This window comes from Nicotiana sylvestris, chromosome 3, assembly GCF_000393655.2.
Source record: "Nicotiana sylvestris chromosome 3, ASM39365v2, whole genome shotgun sequence".
Lineage (NCBI taxonomy): Eukaryota > Viridiplantae > Streptophyta > Magnoliopsida > Solanales > Solanaceae > Nicotiana > Nicotiana sylvestris.
In genome coordinates this window covers 107,260,125-107,276,386 of record NC_091059.1, presented here as the reverse complement: position 1 = coordinate 107,276,386, position 16,262 = coordinate 107,260,125, and the positions used below count along the sequence as shown (strand labels likewise).

At 34.6% G+C, this 16,262-nt stretch overlaps 1 long non-coding RNA gene across 2 annotated transcripts; it reads right to left on the bottom strand.

The window, feature by feature from the left end:
* Window positions 1–205: 205 nt before the first annotated feature.
* LOC104222258 (uncharacterized) lies at window positions 206–3,021 on the bottom strand. Of its 2 annotated transcripts, none has more exons than XR_709906.2 (3): window positions 2,782–3,021; window positions 1,932–2,093; window positions 206–1,315 (listed from the first exon to the last, which is right to left on the bottom strand). It is a non-coding gene; the product is annotated as an uncharacterized lncRNA (long non-coding RNA). The 2 variants fall into 2 exon arrangements; XR_709905.2 differs by having other exon boundaries at window positions 2,031–2,093; window positions 2,782–3,018.
* Window positions 3,022–16,262: the final 13,241 nt, after the last annotated feature.

Sequence of the window (16,262 nt, the reverse complement as noted above, 5' to 3'; positions counted from 1 at the left end):
ACATGGAGGAAGCAACGATATGTAATATTAAAACATAAGAAATTCCCCACGTCTCTTGGTGTCTCATGATCATCTATTTTTCTTTCAGCCACTGGTATAAAAATTATATGTTAAAAGTTCTAAATATACGGCAGAATCACTTGTCTAAAGGTCATGGAAAGTATATTCGTACACATCGTGCCAGACAGAATCTCGGTAGTTAGGGTACATTTTAAAGTTTTTGGACTTGCTTCATATATTTTGTTGCTGGTAAAAACTGTCAGAATGTCAAACTTTAGACACACTACAATCGTATTTCATAATACATGATTCGTATCAACAATAAAGAGAAAATTAACTGGAATAAAAAAAAAGAATGAACATTTACTAGTGTTCCGAAGAATAGCCATTAAACTTTGCTTAAGTTTTGCTAATATCCATTTCCACCACCATGATACGAAAAGAAGTTATACTAGACAACCTCACCCCATCTCAATCAAATGGAAACTTGTCCATATGCTTTCCTCGAAAAATCAGATTGAGGAACCAAATTTTGTCAACATGGGATCATCAAAGAGAGAAATATAGAGCTGTGAGCATAAGAAATGGCATTATTGCAGCCAATTTAAATTACGATTCTCTTGTATAAAGGCATGAAATACATTCATTAAGGTCTTTTTCACAACTAAACATGCTCCTTAACAGAATTTGAGAGAGACCAAATAAATGAGTTTTAACAGAAATTAAGCCACTACCGTCTGCTTGGTCCAAGAAGCTTTTGCTATCAGAAACTCCATATCTTGTTGATTGGTAACGCATATAGCTACTAAGACACTCCATAGTTCCAAAACCAAGATAAATTATCATATTATTTCTCACCGGTCATTTTCCTAGACAGTCTTCTCACCAGAACTAAGATCAATTCATTTTCTAAGATGCCCTGAATTTCTGAGATAATTAATTTGATAATTTATTTTTTTAGCCTAAAGTACAAAAGAAACTTAAGACCTCCTTATAAAGAAAGTTACATAGTGGCTGATGACAATCCAAATTACCTTTTCAATTCTCAGTTATACTGTAAGACCTCAAATTAATTATAAAAAATAAAAAATAAACCAATACATTGGCAGAGAACTAATGTCAAAGCAACTTATTTCAAGCATTAGTATCACCTGTTTAAACTCGACGTCAGATAAAAGATTTCACTCAAAATAGCATATATCAAATAAGAAAAAAAATTAAAATACCATATTAGTATTCTGTTGCTTCTCACCTGTTCCAAATTAATATTGTTTAATCTCTGCATACCCTTCTGCCCATAAACCTCTCATTACTTCTGGATAAGCGAGAAAATAAAGAAGAGTACAGAAGTTAGTAGGGCAAAATTTCAGTATGTCATCAAAAAAGAGAATAAATTTACATACTAAATTACAAAATGTGCTATCGAAATCTTGTAGAGCAATGAAATCAATGATAGTAGAGAGTAAACAACTTCGATTCATTTTGGCAAATAAAAAGAGCAAAGCAACAAAAAAGATTGAAAATAGCAGCTTTAGCAGACGTGGATGATCCAATATATAATTGGACGAAGGAAGATTTCATTATCAATTCTCTTTATAATGATAGCGCTTTAAATCAGAGTAATCTTTTGAAAATCCAAATAACCCATCCTTCTGCTTGGTGAATAGACGAAAAGGAGATATCAAACTGCCTACAACATATGGTAATCGATCTTGTAGAGACATCTACGTCATAATCTCAAACTTTGAAACCTGTATCGCCAATAAACTAAATCAAAGAAGAATGAAATCCTTTTGAATCTTAGTTTGTTGATCATTCAAGCTTCTTGATATTTCAACTATCATTACGACAACATGCACAGATAAAACAGGAAATAAAAAACATAGAAATGAATACCGAAATGGGATATCAAGAGATTGATAAAAGTTTACTTGAAAAGAAATTGGAGGAGAGAAAGTGGGTAGATCTTCTTAATGGTGGCAAGCCGCCTGTCTGATTCTATTTTTTGACCAATTTGATTCATTTGTTACCTGATTCTGGACATGTATGTGCTCGACAAATTGAGCCTACTAATGTGTTCAGTTGTAGAATACCTAGAAAAAGTGGAAAAGTTAATCTGGGCCTATTATCAAAAGCATTGGTGGATCAGATGTAAATTGGATACATCTAAAAAATTATCCAATATAATAGAGAAACTACCAGATACCCATCGGTGCATTAAAAGAAGTGAAAGAACAGAGAAAAATTCACCACAATTAAATAGAATAAAACACACACCAAAGACAACTTGGAACTCAGATTGAGAAATGTAAAATAAAAAATAAAATAAAAACTAAACTACAGATGCATGTGCGTGCAAAATTTTCCTTAAAAAAGGTAAGATGGAAAATAAAATTCAAATGGAGCTAAGCAGAATGAGCAGAGCAGTAAAAGAAACACGGAACAGCAACCAAACCAAAGTATAACCAGAACAAACAGGACAAATGATCAATTCACAAAATAAAGTAGAAACAGAGCGATATAATAGCAAGTAAGCAACTTGTATCCGTTTATGGCAAATTAAGTTCACCAAAGCAAAGAGACGACACTTTGGAGTGAACGGCAGAAGAAATTTGAGACAATTGGAAAAGAGAACATAAAATCAAGAATTAGTCCTTGAAATCTCTATACATAAAGTTAGTACATCGTGGTTTGCCCTTATAAACAATAGTACACGCCCTAAAAGACACGAAGATAAAATGATCAAATTAACCTAGAAAAGGCTCAGAATCTCCATAGTACCTTCTTCAGCAGAATCGGTTTCGAGACATCTCAGAGAATCCAGTCATTTGAAGCACTGCTAGAAAAATTTGTGCAAAATCGAATAAAAATCAAAGGCAATAGAAATTTCTAGACTGCACTGTACAATGGGAAGAAATTGGAGAAAAACAGGAGGAGTCATGGAAGGTAGGTGGGAGAGAACAGAACTTAGTATTTTACACAGTAAAATCGCAGTACGCGTGTTTTTCTAAAAGAGATCGGTGACTTAATTAACAATTTATCCCTAAATAAACTCATAATTACCAAAGTACCCATGTTCGTCCCTGTTCGCACACCCCAACTGCCGTTTCTAAATATTAGTAATGTTATAAATATATTATATTATGGATGTTCATTTAGTACTCCGTTGTAAATAAGCTTTCTGAAAATGTTTATCCATATGGGACTCCACCGTAAATATGTTTATCTATTTAAGCACTCTATTGGAAATAAGCTTTCTGAAGAAGCTTATCACTTCGATACCCGGTTATGGATAAATATTACCCCTGGTAGAAGATTATTCATACCGGGTATAATAAGCTTATCCTTTCAGTATCCAGTTATGGATAAATATTATCCCCGGTAGAAGATTATCCATACCGGGTATAATAAGCTTATCCTTTCAGTACCCAGTTATGGATAAACATTACCCCCGGTAGAAGATTATCCATATCGGGTATAATAAGCTTATCCTTTCAGTACTCCGTTATGGATAAACATTGCTCTCAGTAGAAGATTATCCATATCTGGTATAGTAGCAGCTTACACAACAGCTTCCTTTCTTCTATAAATAGAAGAGATTTCAGTTCATTATGTACATCAGTTTGAATTCGAATAATATATCAGTTTCTCTCTATACTTGTCTTTACTTTATAGTCTTTATTTTATAACACGTTATCAGCACGAGACTCTGCCATCTCGAGCAAATATTTTGAAAGTATCTGAGGTAAGAACTTTCTTTTCCTAAATAATGTCAAATCTTTCTAAACTTGAATTTGTAGCCCTGGATATATCGGGCAAAAGCTACATGTCTTGGGTGCTTGATGCTGAAATTCATCTTGATGCGATGGGTCTGGCAGACACCATCAAAGACAAAAATCAGGCATCAAACCAAGACCGTGCCAAAGCAATGATATTCCTACGCCCATACCTTGATGAGGGCTTGAAAATGGAATATCTTACTGTTAAAGATCCAGTCATACTGTGGAATAATTTGAAAAATAGATATGACCACCTGAAGATGGTCGTTCTTCCACAAGCATGATATGACTGGACTCATCTAAGACTACAAGATTTTAAATCTATCAGTGAGTATAATTCTATTATATTCAGAATTATTTCCCAATTGAAGTTATGTGGTGATAATATTACTGATCATGATATGTTGGAGAAAACTTTCACCAGTTTTCATGCCTCGAATATGCTCCTGCAGCAGCAATATCGAGAGATGGGATTTAAAAAATATTCTGAACTTATCTCACATCTTCTTATAGCGAGCAACATAATGGGCTATTAATGAAAAATTATGAAAGCCGACCTACTGGTTCTTGTCCATTCCCTGAAGTGAATGAGACGAACTTCCACCAGGCTAAACGTGGAAAAGGTCGTGGCCCCAGTCGTGGTCATGGTCGTGGTCGGGAAAGAAACTCTAATCATGGTAATAATAATGCACCAAAGAACACTCCTCACCACCAGTAGTGGAAAAAGAAGGAACAAAAACATGAAGCGGTGCAAGCACCAAATGCAGAAAATACATGCTATAGATGTGGAGAAAAAGGGCACTGGTCACGTACCTGTCGTATGCCAAAGCACCTGGTTGAGCTTTATCAAGCCTCCCTAAAGAAGACAGAGAAAAATGCTGAAGCAAATTTTATTTCTGAAGATAATTTAGACTTCATGCATTTGGATGTAACTGATTACCTTGCACTCCCAGAAGGAGAAACAAGTCATGTAATCGGTGGTGAATCTGTAGAAATGTAAATATTTTAATTTTTGTTATTTGTAATAGATAGTATGGTTATGTAATTGTTGTACATAAAGAAAAATTATGATTTGATAATGATGTTTACTATAATATATCTTGTTTATGTCATTTTGAAGAATATGGATAACATTATTAGATCAACTTAAACTCTAGCAGAGTTTGCAAGAAATATACAACCACAAGAAGTGGTTATATTTCGTATATCTCATTGTAATTATATTTTGTTAACTACCAGAAGTGGTATATGCCTATGATCACCAGAAGTGATAATTTAGGCTTTCTATGGTTACAATTGAAGATAAGCTACATAAATATTCTCTATATTAAATGCACGCCTCGATTTGCTCCTGAAGTAGTAAATATTTTAAAAGAAGTTGAGGCATCACAATTTGATGTGATTAATGCGCATTCAGATAATTATGTTCGATTTCCTGAAGGATGAGAACTTTTGATAATATTAATCCATTCCCTGAAGTGAATGTGACAATACTAATAAGTCGGGTAAATATGAACGCGCTCTTGATGTGAATACATTACAATTCACCTCCAGAAGAGTTAATATAATTGAGAGAATATATACTCAATATTTCGTATTTTAAATTTGCTCCTGAAGAAGTAACACAATTGAAATTGCCTCCTGAAGTGGAAAAATATTATGAAGAGGAGTTTTCGTGTGCTTAAACAATTGTTTTACATTGTTTATTTGATTGTGATTTTCTCTCATGACACCAGCAGTGTCTGAGCAATATTTGATAGTACAAAATGTATCAACAACTCCTGAAGAGCTAAATGTTTGCCTAAAGAATACATGACACCAGTAGTGCCAGATAAATATTAGATTGTGGATAATAAATGAAGGCTCTCGAAGAGCTTATATACAAATATGTCATTCATATTATATGATTATGGTCAAAACATATGTTGTAGTAAACCTGAAGTTTACTAATACAAATGGCTATCATATTGAGACTACAAATGATTGGAAGATTGATAATCTTCATGTTTCCACAATCATAGGGGGTAAAATAATATGTATGTGAGAAGTTACCCGCCTTATTCTTTAATTTGTACTATATCATGTATCACAGTAAACCAAGAAGTTTACTAAAGCAAAAGTTTATGCCATAGTAAACCAGAAGTTTACTAAGAGATAGCACATGACATGATAAACTTGAAGTTTTCATTTGCCATTTTTAAATGAGCTATTTGAGAATTCAGATAAGCATATACTAAAGAACTAGAAGATTCTTCAGGAATTCTCATGTGTTGCTTGTTCTCATAATGAATTGATTATACCAGCTAAAGTTGGGACTAAGACCCCTGATTCTGAAATATATAAAAGGTGAATATGGGCCCGTTCACCTATCATGTGAACCACTTATAGGTGCATATATGAGATGGTTACATGTGTAATTATTGTCAACCTGCAGTTTGGCATTTGGAATTGCTTTTCTCGATTAAGAGCATAATTTTCAGATTATGAAATCAAGACAGTTCATCTTGATAATGCTGGTTTATATCCAAGCTGGTTTAGCATTGAATACCTCCTATTAATGGCTAAACCATTGCTTATGAGAACAAAGCTTCATGTGTTGGTCTAAGATTTTCTAAATTGCATATAGCAGCACTTGTATGCATCAGATCAACAATATATGATAAGTCCTCCCTTCACAATTGGTTTAGGATCAGAAACCAAATATTTTTACTATCTTTTGTTGCGTGGTATATGATTAATTTCTCTACCATAATACACAAAGATATGTTTCCCAAAGATGATTGGGGATATATGTTAGTTTTTCTAACATTTGGGGGATGGAATAAACAGTTGAAAAATATGCTATATGAATCGAATTATCATGATCCTCACTTAGAAGATAATTCAAGTCGAATGCCAGAAGCATTTGCTGATCCAAAATTAAATATCATATTTCAGCTGCAAATGCTCCTATTAAATTAAAGTCCCTGAAGGATAGAGTTTACTGTACGCATGAAGCGTGGTAGACCAATCGGTTCCAAAGGTAAAAATCCTTGAAAAATAGTAGGAGCTAATGATCAAAATGATCATAATGAAGAGGAAATAAGCTCTAGAAGAGCCCACGACATAACATTTCATGAAACTCCCGAAAAAGTTCAAGTACCTGAAAATAAAGAAAGTGATGAGATCTCCACAAGTTATGTCGCTTCGGAACTGACACAAAATGATCGTCGACGATATATTTAATACAATATAGTGCACAATATTGTAAAAGATTGTGAGGATCGGACTAGCAGTCCAGACACTTGAAGATGTCATACCATTTAGATACAAGTCTTAACCTATATGACTTATTTGGCTAAATCTATATGAAGATCCTTGAAGGATTGAAAATGCCCGAAGCATATAATTCAAAGTCTTGAGAAATGTACTCGATCAAATTATAAAGATCTTTGTACGGTTTAAAGCAATCTGTGCGCGTGTGGTATAATCGCCTCAGTAAATATTTGCTGAAAGAAAGTTACATAAATTATGTTATTTGTCCATGTATTTTTATAAAGAAAATGTCATCAAAATTTGTTACACTTGCTGTTTATGTTGGTGACATAAATCTTATTGGAACTCCGGAAGAGCTCCAAGAGGGTCTTAAAAATACTTTTACATGGACAAAGTGTACCCATTAAGTACACCAATGAATATTCAATCACTTGAAGTGAATAAGGATCCGTTCCAACCTCTAGAAGAGGATGAGGAGCTCCTTGGTCCTGAAATACTCTATCTCGGTGTAGATGGTGCACTTATTTATCTTGCTAATGCTAACAAAAGTGGTGCAGATCGTATTGGTAATGCAGATGCAGGTTATTTATCCGATACCCATAAAGCTCGATTTCAAACCGGCAAGCAGGGAGTGCATATGATTGAGATCAGTGATTCATTCGAGAAACATGTGGGTTGGAATGTGATAAAAGACCCACAATATTATACGGAGACAATGTTTCATGCATAGCACTATTAAAGGGAGGATTTATAAAAGGAGATAGAACGAAGAACATTTCACCAGAATTATTCTACATACATGATCTTCAGGAAAATTGTGACATTGATGTGCATCAAATTAGTTCAAGTGACAATCCAACAGATTGTCTTTACCAACATCAATTTTTGAGAATATGGTATACAAGATTGGAATGCGGAGACTCAAATATTTGAAATAAGGTTTTCTTCAGGGGAGTAAAATGCGCGTTGTACTCTTTTTCCCTTACTAAGGTTTTTCCCACAGGGTTTTCCTTATAAGGTTTTTAATGAGGCGGCCAACAATGCGTATTACTAAATATGTGTACTCTTTTTCCTTCACTAGGATTTTTTCCCACGTGGTTTTTCCTAGTAAGGTTTTAATGAGGCACATTATCTTTTAATGAACATCCAAGGGGGAGTGTTATAAATATATTATATTATGGATGTTCATTTAGTACTCCGTTGTAAATAAGCTTCCTGAAGAAGCTTATCCATATGGGACTCCACCGTAAATATGTTTATCTATTTAAGTACTCTATTGGAAATAAGCTTCCTGAAGAAGCTTATCACTTCGATACCCGGTTATGGATAAACATTACCCCTGGTAGAAGATTATCCATATCGGGTATAATAAGCTTATCCTTTCAGTACCCAGTTATGGATAAATATTATCCCCGGTAGAAGATTATCCATACCGGGTATAATAAGCTTATCCTTTCAGTACCCAGTTATGGATAAACATTATCCCCGGTAGAAGATTATCCATATCGGGTATAATAAGCTTATCCTTTCAGTACTCCGTTATGGATAAACATTGCTTTCAGTAGAAGATTATCCATATCTGGTATAGTAACAGCTTACACAACAACTTCCTTTCTTCTATAAATAAAATAGATTTCAGTTCATTATGTACATCAGTTTGAATTCGAATAATATATCAGTTTCTCTCTATACTTGTCTTTACTTTATAGTCTTTATTTTATAACAAGTAGTAATTACTTGCTCGTAATTTGCAGCAATATAACTAATTTCACAGAGTAACTCGGTTTAGTCAATAAAATTAGAAAATATAACCAATAAATTTCCTTTCACATGTACATAATCGGAGACTTTCTGCACTACAGATGATGATATAAAAGTACTCCAGTCTCCAGGTCTCTGGTCTTATCCATTTCACCAAAAGCATGTAAGTATACAGATTTAATACCCAATAATATAAGAAACATTTGCATCTTAGAGCACATAAAGAACATCCGATCCATCATCCTATATGAGTACAAGTATTCTCAGTTTAGTAGCCATCCTCCACCCTCCATCAATCCTAGAAAACCTACATAAGAGAACTGTTATATTACCTTAAAAAGTACAAGTAAATACCTATCAAATCTTTGGTGATGAACGAACGATATAATTTTGTAAGGTCCATTATGGAAGAGATAAGTACCCTGGAACAAAGAAAACTTGGTAATTCCAAAATGAGTCTACTTCTTTCCAACAAAAAAAATTCACTTATGCACGAAGATAACAACTGTCCCATTGTTTCCCTAACCTGAAATAGAAACAGAAAATCCGGCAGGTGAACCTGTAAAACAAAGACTCATTTTAGCAAAGACTCATTAAAATGAGCATTGTGACATCAAATACGACATTGTAATAACCAAATCACCAATAACGTAGTATTCTAACATAGCAATAGTGGTATTACTCCATGAGGGCATAACTGACACTTTAAGCAATAGATTGAGAATGTTATGATAAAGCTTTTTTGAGCATCTAAATTGCTTCAGAAGCTCCCTCTCATAAATAAGTGTCACAATCATAACTTAACGCACTCCAATAACAATTTACATCTCCAATTTAACATGACAATCACTTATTCATGGTGGAAGTAGAGTACTGCAGATATCCTTATTTAAATTGTAACAGGAACCTCTATAGAATTGAGACATTATTTTGCGAAAATGTACTTGTAACCATCATAGGAAGCAGTGTCTATAGGTCCATCAATTAATGGTACTTTTACCTTTATTTATTAAAAAAAGGAGCGTCTACCAGTGGTACTTGACAAACTATGAGTATGAGCGACTAAATAAAATTAGAAGCATCAAAATATTCATCGTCCATAATAATAAATCAAGATAAAGGAAAATGCGATGAAATAACCCATATGTCGCGAATAATATACTTGACGTGCAAAAATCACAGAGTTGCTACACGTTGTTTATTTTTCACATATTGATTAGTTTATTGATATATACTTAGCAATGTTAAAGATGGTATAAATGTGCTGACATAAGTAAAAGGGAACAAAATGATCTAAGTCAAAAAAATTGTAGTACTACTATTACCTGCCTACTGTCCTCCCCCTCATAATCACCATAAATGTCACGATCCGGATTTTTCATCCTCAAAAGTCGTGATAGTGCCTACTCGTGAAAGATAGGCAAGTCACGCATTATAAATTCACTAACTCTTTTATTTAGCCCTTTTTAATAATTTAAATCAACATGCGATCAACAGTGAAAAATTAACGATAAATAAATACTTGCGGAAGACGTAATCTGATGACTTAGCCAAAAACAAGTACGACAAAACCAACATACACCTCTACCCGGAACCGGTGTCACAATATCACGAACCATCTACGAATACTACATACAAATGTCTCGAAAGAAAGGTACAATCTGTCTTTGAAGTAGATGAAAACAGAATATAAAGATAGAAGAGAACGCGGGGCCTGCGGACGCCTGCAGGACTACCTCGGGATCTCTGACTGGACTGAAGGCAGCCACCCAAAGCTATGGTCCAAAAGCTGCCGCTTCGGGAGAGTGTAGTATCAGCACAACCGACCCCATGTGCTGGTAAGTGCCTGGCCTAACCCCGGCGAAGTAGTGACGAGGCTAGGACCAGACTATCAAATAAACCTGTGCAATTATGTAATATACAATGGAAAGTAAAACAGAAATAAACAGGTAAAGATGGAAAGGGGACATGCTGCAGGGGAATATCATTTACCAACAGTAATTTAAGAGGAAACGTAAAGAACAATTTAGAATTTACAGCAAAACAATAAGGAACTCGTAATCAATCTATAAGCACTTCGTATTATCTATTGTTGCGGCGCGCAACACGATCCAAATCATAATAACACTGATGCGGTGTGCAACCCGATCCATATCATTTATCACTGTTGCGACGTGCGACCCTATCCCATTATATCATTGTTGCGGCGTGCAACCCGATCCAAACATAATATTGTTGCGGCGTGCAACCTGATCTAAATATAATATTGTTGCGGTGCGCAACCCGATCCACATATACAGTTCAACACCAATCACAACTAGAGTCTCGACAAGGGATCAATAAAGAAATAACACTATCCCGGCAAGGGTATCGACGATATAAGTAAATACATCCCGGTAAGGGAAAATCAGCTATAACCATACTTGTTCCAACATCTAACTACTTCAACTAGCACCCATACTCAATCATAAGTAATTTCCACGAGAATAATCATAATTCTTGCTCAACACAGAGAATCAACAACTTAGGCATTCGTAGGATTTATTAAGAACACAACAATTTCAATTTAAGACACACAGTCATGCTTGACACCGACGTATAGATACTCGTCACCATGCCTATACGTCATACTCGACAAGTAACATGTAGCAAATAAGACACAACTCCTAATCCCTCAAGCTAAGGTTAGACCAAACACTTACCTCGAACTTCCACGACTAACTCAAGCCTCAAACACCGATTTTCCTTTTGAATTTGGCTCCAAATCAATTGTATCTAGACATAATCGACTTAATAACATCAATAAACGCTAAACAATCCAATTCCAATGCTTAATTATAGATTTCCTATCATTCTTCCCAAAAAGTCAACAATCGACCCCAGACCCGCATGGTCAAAATACGAGGTTCGGACCAAAACCCGATCACCCATTCACCCACGAGCCCGAATATGTAATTAGTTTCAAAATCCGACTCCAAAACGAGGTCTAAATTCCATCTATACAAAAAGCCCTAACTCTACCCAAATCCCTAATTTTCTACCCTTAAGAACATGATGTAGGCCTAGAAATCTAATGGGTGTTAATGGAAATTGAAGAAACTGAGTCTAAGATTACATCCCTATGAATTTGTGGTGAAGTTCTCTTTCAAAAATCGCCCAATTTGGAGTTTGGAAGAAAAAGTTATGAAATTTTGGTGAAATTCCGTTTTTGCTTCTGTTTTAAAATTACTGGGCAGACCTTCATCGTGTTCGCGATGGGTCTGTCGCGTTTGCGATAGGTCAGGCCCAATTAACCATCGCGTTCGCGATCACAAGCTCGCGTTCGCGGAGCTTTGGCTCCTCTAGCCTTCGCGTTTGCGAGCCAGTGGCCGCGTTCGCGTAGAACAAAATTTCCTTCCCCATGCCCAAGCCCAAAGGCCTTCGCGTTCGCGATAGCAGGTCCGCGTTCGCGAAGGGAAACACCCCCAAGGCTTCGCGTTCACGTCCTGTTTCTCGCGTTCGCGTAGAAGGAAAATTCCTTCAGTCTGACTTACCCTTTGCGATCGCGAGAGTCCTTCCGCGAACACGAAGAACAACACACCAGAACACCAGAAACTGAAAACCTGCAACTTTTTTCAAAGTTCAAAACCTTCCGAAACCCATCCGAAACTCACCCGAGCCCTCGGGGCTCCAAATCAAACATGCATACTAACTCAAAAACATCACATGAACTTATCCGTACGATCAAATCGCCAAAATAACCTCTTAAACAACGAATTTAGCATAGAAATCTAAGAAAAATCTCAAAACTTTCAAAGTATCAATTTTCACAACTACGGGTCCGAATCACCTCAAACGACTTTCGTTTCTTACCAAATTTCACATACTCATCTTAAATCACATATAAGACCTGTACTGTGCTTCGGAATTAAAATACGGGCCTGATACCATCAGTTTTAAACACATATCATTTCCAAAAACTCATAAATATTCCAGAAAATAATTTTCTTTAAAAATTCATTTTTCGGGCTTGGGACCTCGAAATTCGATTTCGGGCATACGCGCAAATCCTATATTTTCCTACGGACCCTCCGGGACCGTCGGATCACGGGTCCGGGTCCATTTACCCAAAATGTTGACCGAAGTCAACTTAAATTCATTTTAAAGTCAAAATTCATTATTTTTCACAGATTTCACATAATGGCTTTCCGGCTACGCGCCTGAACTGTGCACGCAAATTGAGGTGACGCAGAAGGAGATTTTTAAAGCCTCGAAACACAGAATTTATTTCTAAAATAAGTGATAACCTTTTGGATCATTTCAATGGAACTCACAGTTTGACCTCTAAGATTCTTCTTTGCCCTTGCAGTTTAGCTTTTTTGTTAATTAAACGGATGAAGAGAGAACATGGAAAGCCTCCTTTACAACTTTATAATCACGAATATTGTTCTAGAGATAATTTGAATCTTCAAAAGAACACTAATAAGTTACAGGAAGCCAAATTGCTTCTTGTTGTAAGCAGTCATAAGCTTTTTCATACTTCGCCTTCTTGTTGGAAGCAGTCATAAGCTTTTCATACCTCGCCTTCATTTTTGTTGCTTTGGCTTCTCACTTTTTCCATTTGACAAACAAAAAGTCAAGTAGATATGAAGAAATGAGTTGGGAATCTAACAAATAATAGCTTGCATACGCAACCAACTGATGAGTTGGAAATCATCTAATTCATGGATTACTTCTATTTTCTTCCTTAGTTTTTTTTTTCAATTTTTTTTTGAAAATATTGTTTGTCCATAGATTAGTGATCTGTTTTTGAAAAATTTCTGAAAATATTTTGCAAGTTTTCAAAATCTAGTTTATGGTAGATTTTGGGTGAAAATCAAGTTCCTGCTCACAAAACTTCAAATTTTTTTCAAATAAAATGCATGTCCAAACATAATTTTAACTTTCAAAAATTATTTTTTAAAACTACTTCGAAATTTATTTTTTCAAGTTTCAACTCAATCTATGTCCAAACGCTAGCTAAATCTTCACAAAAAGATGCAATATTTACTGCTGTTAGTATCAACCTAGCAAATATAATGACACCTTATTAGTTTCAAATAGTTTCATCAAGTATAAACTACAGGAGTTTCAAAATATATCTAATCCGATCTTTTTAGAATATACCTTATCATTATTATAAATCTCTAAAATTGCCTTGCATAACATGTTCATACTCACAGAGAAAAATTTTGTGCTCCTTATGTCATGCCTTTGCAAAATCTTTTAGATTCACTATACTATAGCAGTGCTTGATAAAAAATTCATCCGCAGATGCAATCATTAGCATCCGTTAACAGATGTAATAATACCTTTCTCAAAACATATTTAATTAATTTTTAAACAGCATGAAAAGCAAAGATATTAAGGCTTAGGGTTATTCTTCATGTGCTTTGCACTGGGATGAGACATCCATATATATGTTGTATGCAGACTCCGAAGGATGCACTAAAATTTCATATTTGAGAACATCCAAGTACATGTCACTTCTTTTTTTTTTTTTTGGGAAGTTATCAATCAATCATACTCAAACTAAAGGAGATTATTTTTCTAATTTTTTTTTTTAAAATTGTCATCACCAAGCTTAGCATATGAGTGACACGTAACTTCCATAGCAGAAATCATTACATTGCTAATGACATGCATATACAAAATCTATCAAAAAATCAAAATAAGAGGAATATTAACACACAACTATTGAAATCCCATCACCAAAAAACTGGTGCAACAAAGAAAGACAAAAAATGAAATAAATAAGAAAAAAGTCACTGCAGATTTAGTAACTTGCATGCACATACATTTGAGGATTACACCAATTGGATCAAAACAATACTTCAAGCAGCATGAGCTAGCTTTCCAGCTTAATGAAGCTAAGAATGCAATTATCTCTTTCAGGTATCATCGTCACTTTCCTTTATGATTACCAAGCATATGCGAAAGTACTCATTGTCTTTCATCTTCAAAGAATGAATACGACACTTTCAGAGGAGAACACGAAGTTGACACATTTCTGTTACATCCGACTACTGAATTATATATATATGTCTTTACAAAAAAAATCACAAATTATCAACATACCTTATACTGCATGTATCAATGCTTCTCCTTCTAGTTAATTGACAGTCATGTATGATAAGATACATTCCTTCAAATCTGCTGCTCTGTAATCTATATCCCGAGATAAGAACACATTCCTTCAAATATCTGCTCTATAATCTATATCCCGAGCAATGTTAAATGGCCCGATTCTATAAAATGCATAGGGTTAATTCAAGCACCTCAATGAATCACGAAACTAAACATAAGTAAAATTTAAATCAAAATACTCACCGATGAATATGACCTTGGCTGTAACGTGTAAAACCGTCACTAACCCAATTAAAGAAAGTTTTATCTTAGCAGCTTTTATTTAGAAAAATAAAGCTTGCACAACTTTGAAATTAAAAATCTCACACCATATACAAATAGAAGAAAAAGGGAGAAACTCAAAAAGAATGAACAATCAGTAGATAAAGGACACAATCAGCGGTAGCTTTTAAATAATAAATGTTCACACTAAAACCCCCATTAATACAACTATACTCAGAACAGAACCAAAATCAGAAAGTAAGGATATGCACCTAGGTATTTCTTTCCAAACATCCATATCAAAATAAAATAAAATACCAGACATGCACGTAGAGAATCTTGCAAGAAATTACTTAAAAGAACAGAAAAACCAACATCAAACACAAAATAGACAATACTTTCAAAGGAATCTATAAGTGGAATCCAGAACACCGCGCAAGAAATAAAGAAACGGGGAAGAAAACTTACCATATTTCACAAACACATTGATGCTAGAAAATTGTAGCAAGCAGAACGTAAAATCAGGAAGGAAAAAAAAAACAGAATTCATGAACGAAATATGAACATAAAAAGAGAAGAAAACTCAAACATATAGATCTAGAGAAGCCCAGAACAATTGAACCACTCACCTAAAGAAGGATTACACCTTGAACTTCTCATTCAACTGTTGAAGTAGCGAAGCATGAAGTAAATAGCAGAACACTACTATGAAAATGATTTTATTGGAATGGTTATTTTGCAACGGTTGGAACGGTTTTAACCGTCCCATTAGTGTCAAAAGGCTTCAGGAACACTTTTGAAGAATAACTGTTCCAATAATATAATAACCGTCACCATAAGTAAATAATATGGAGACAGTTTGTAAAGGCGATACAATAGAGTTATTTGTGGGAATAGTTTGGTAAAATAAAAATATAATGGAACAATTTATTTTCCCTCCCTACTTTCCCTCCTATATATTTATTAAAAATAAAAGGAAAACTAAATAAATAGCCCCACTAATATTTTAATAACTCTTTATATTTTTTAAATTAAAACATATATTATGAAATGCTCCGTCACTTTCTCTAACTCTCAAAACCTAAAATTAGACATCCTCTC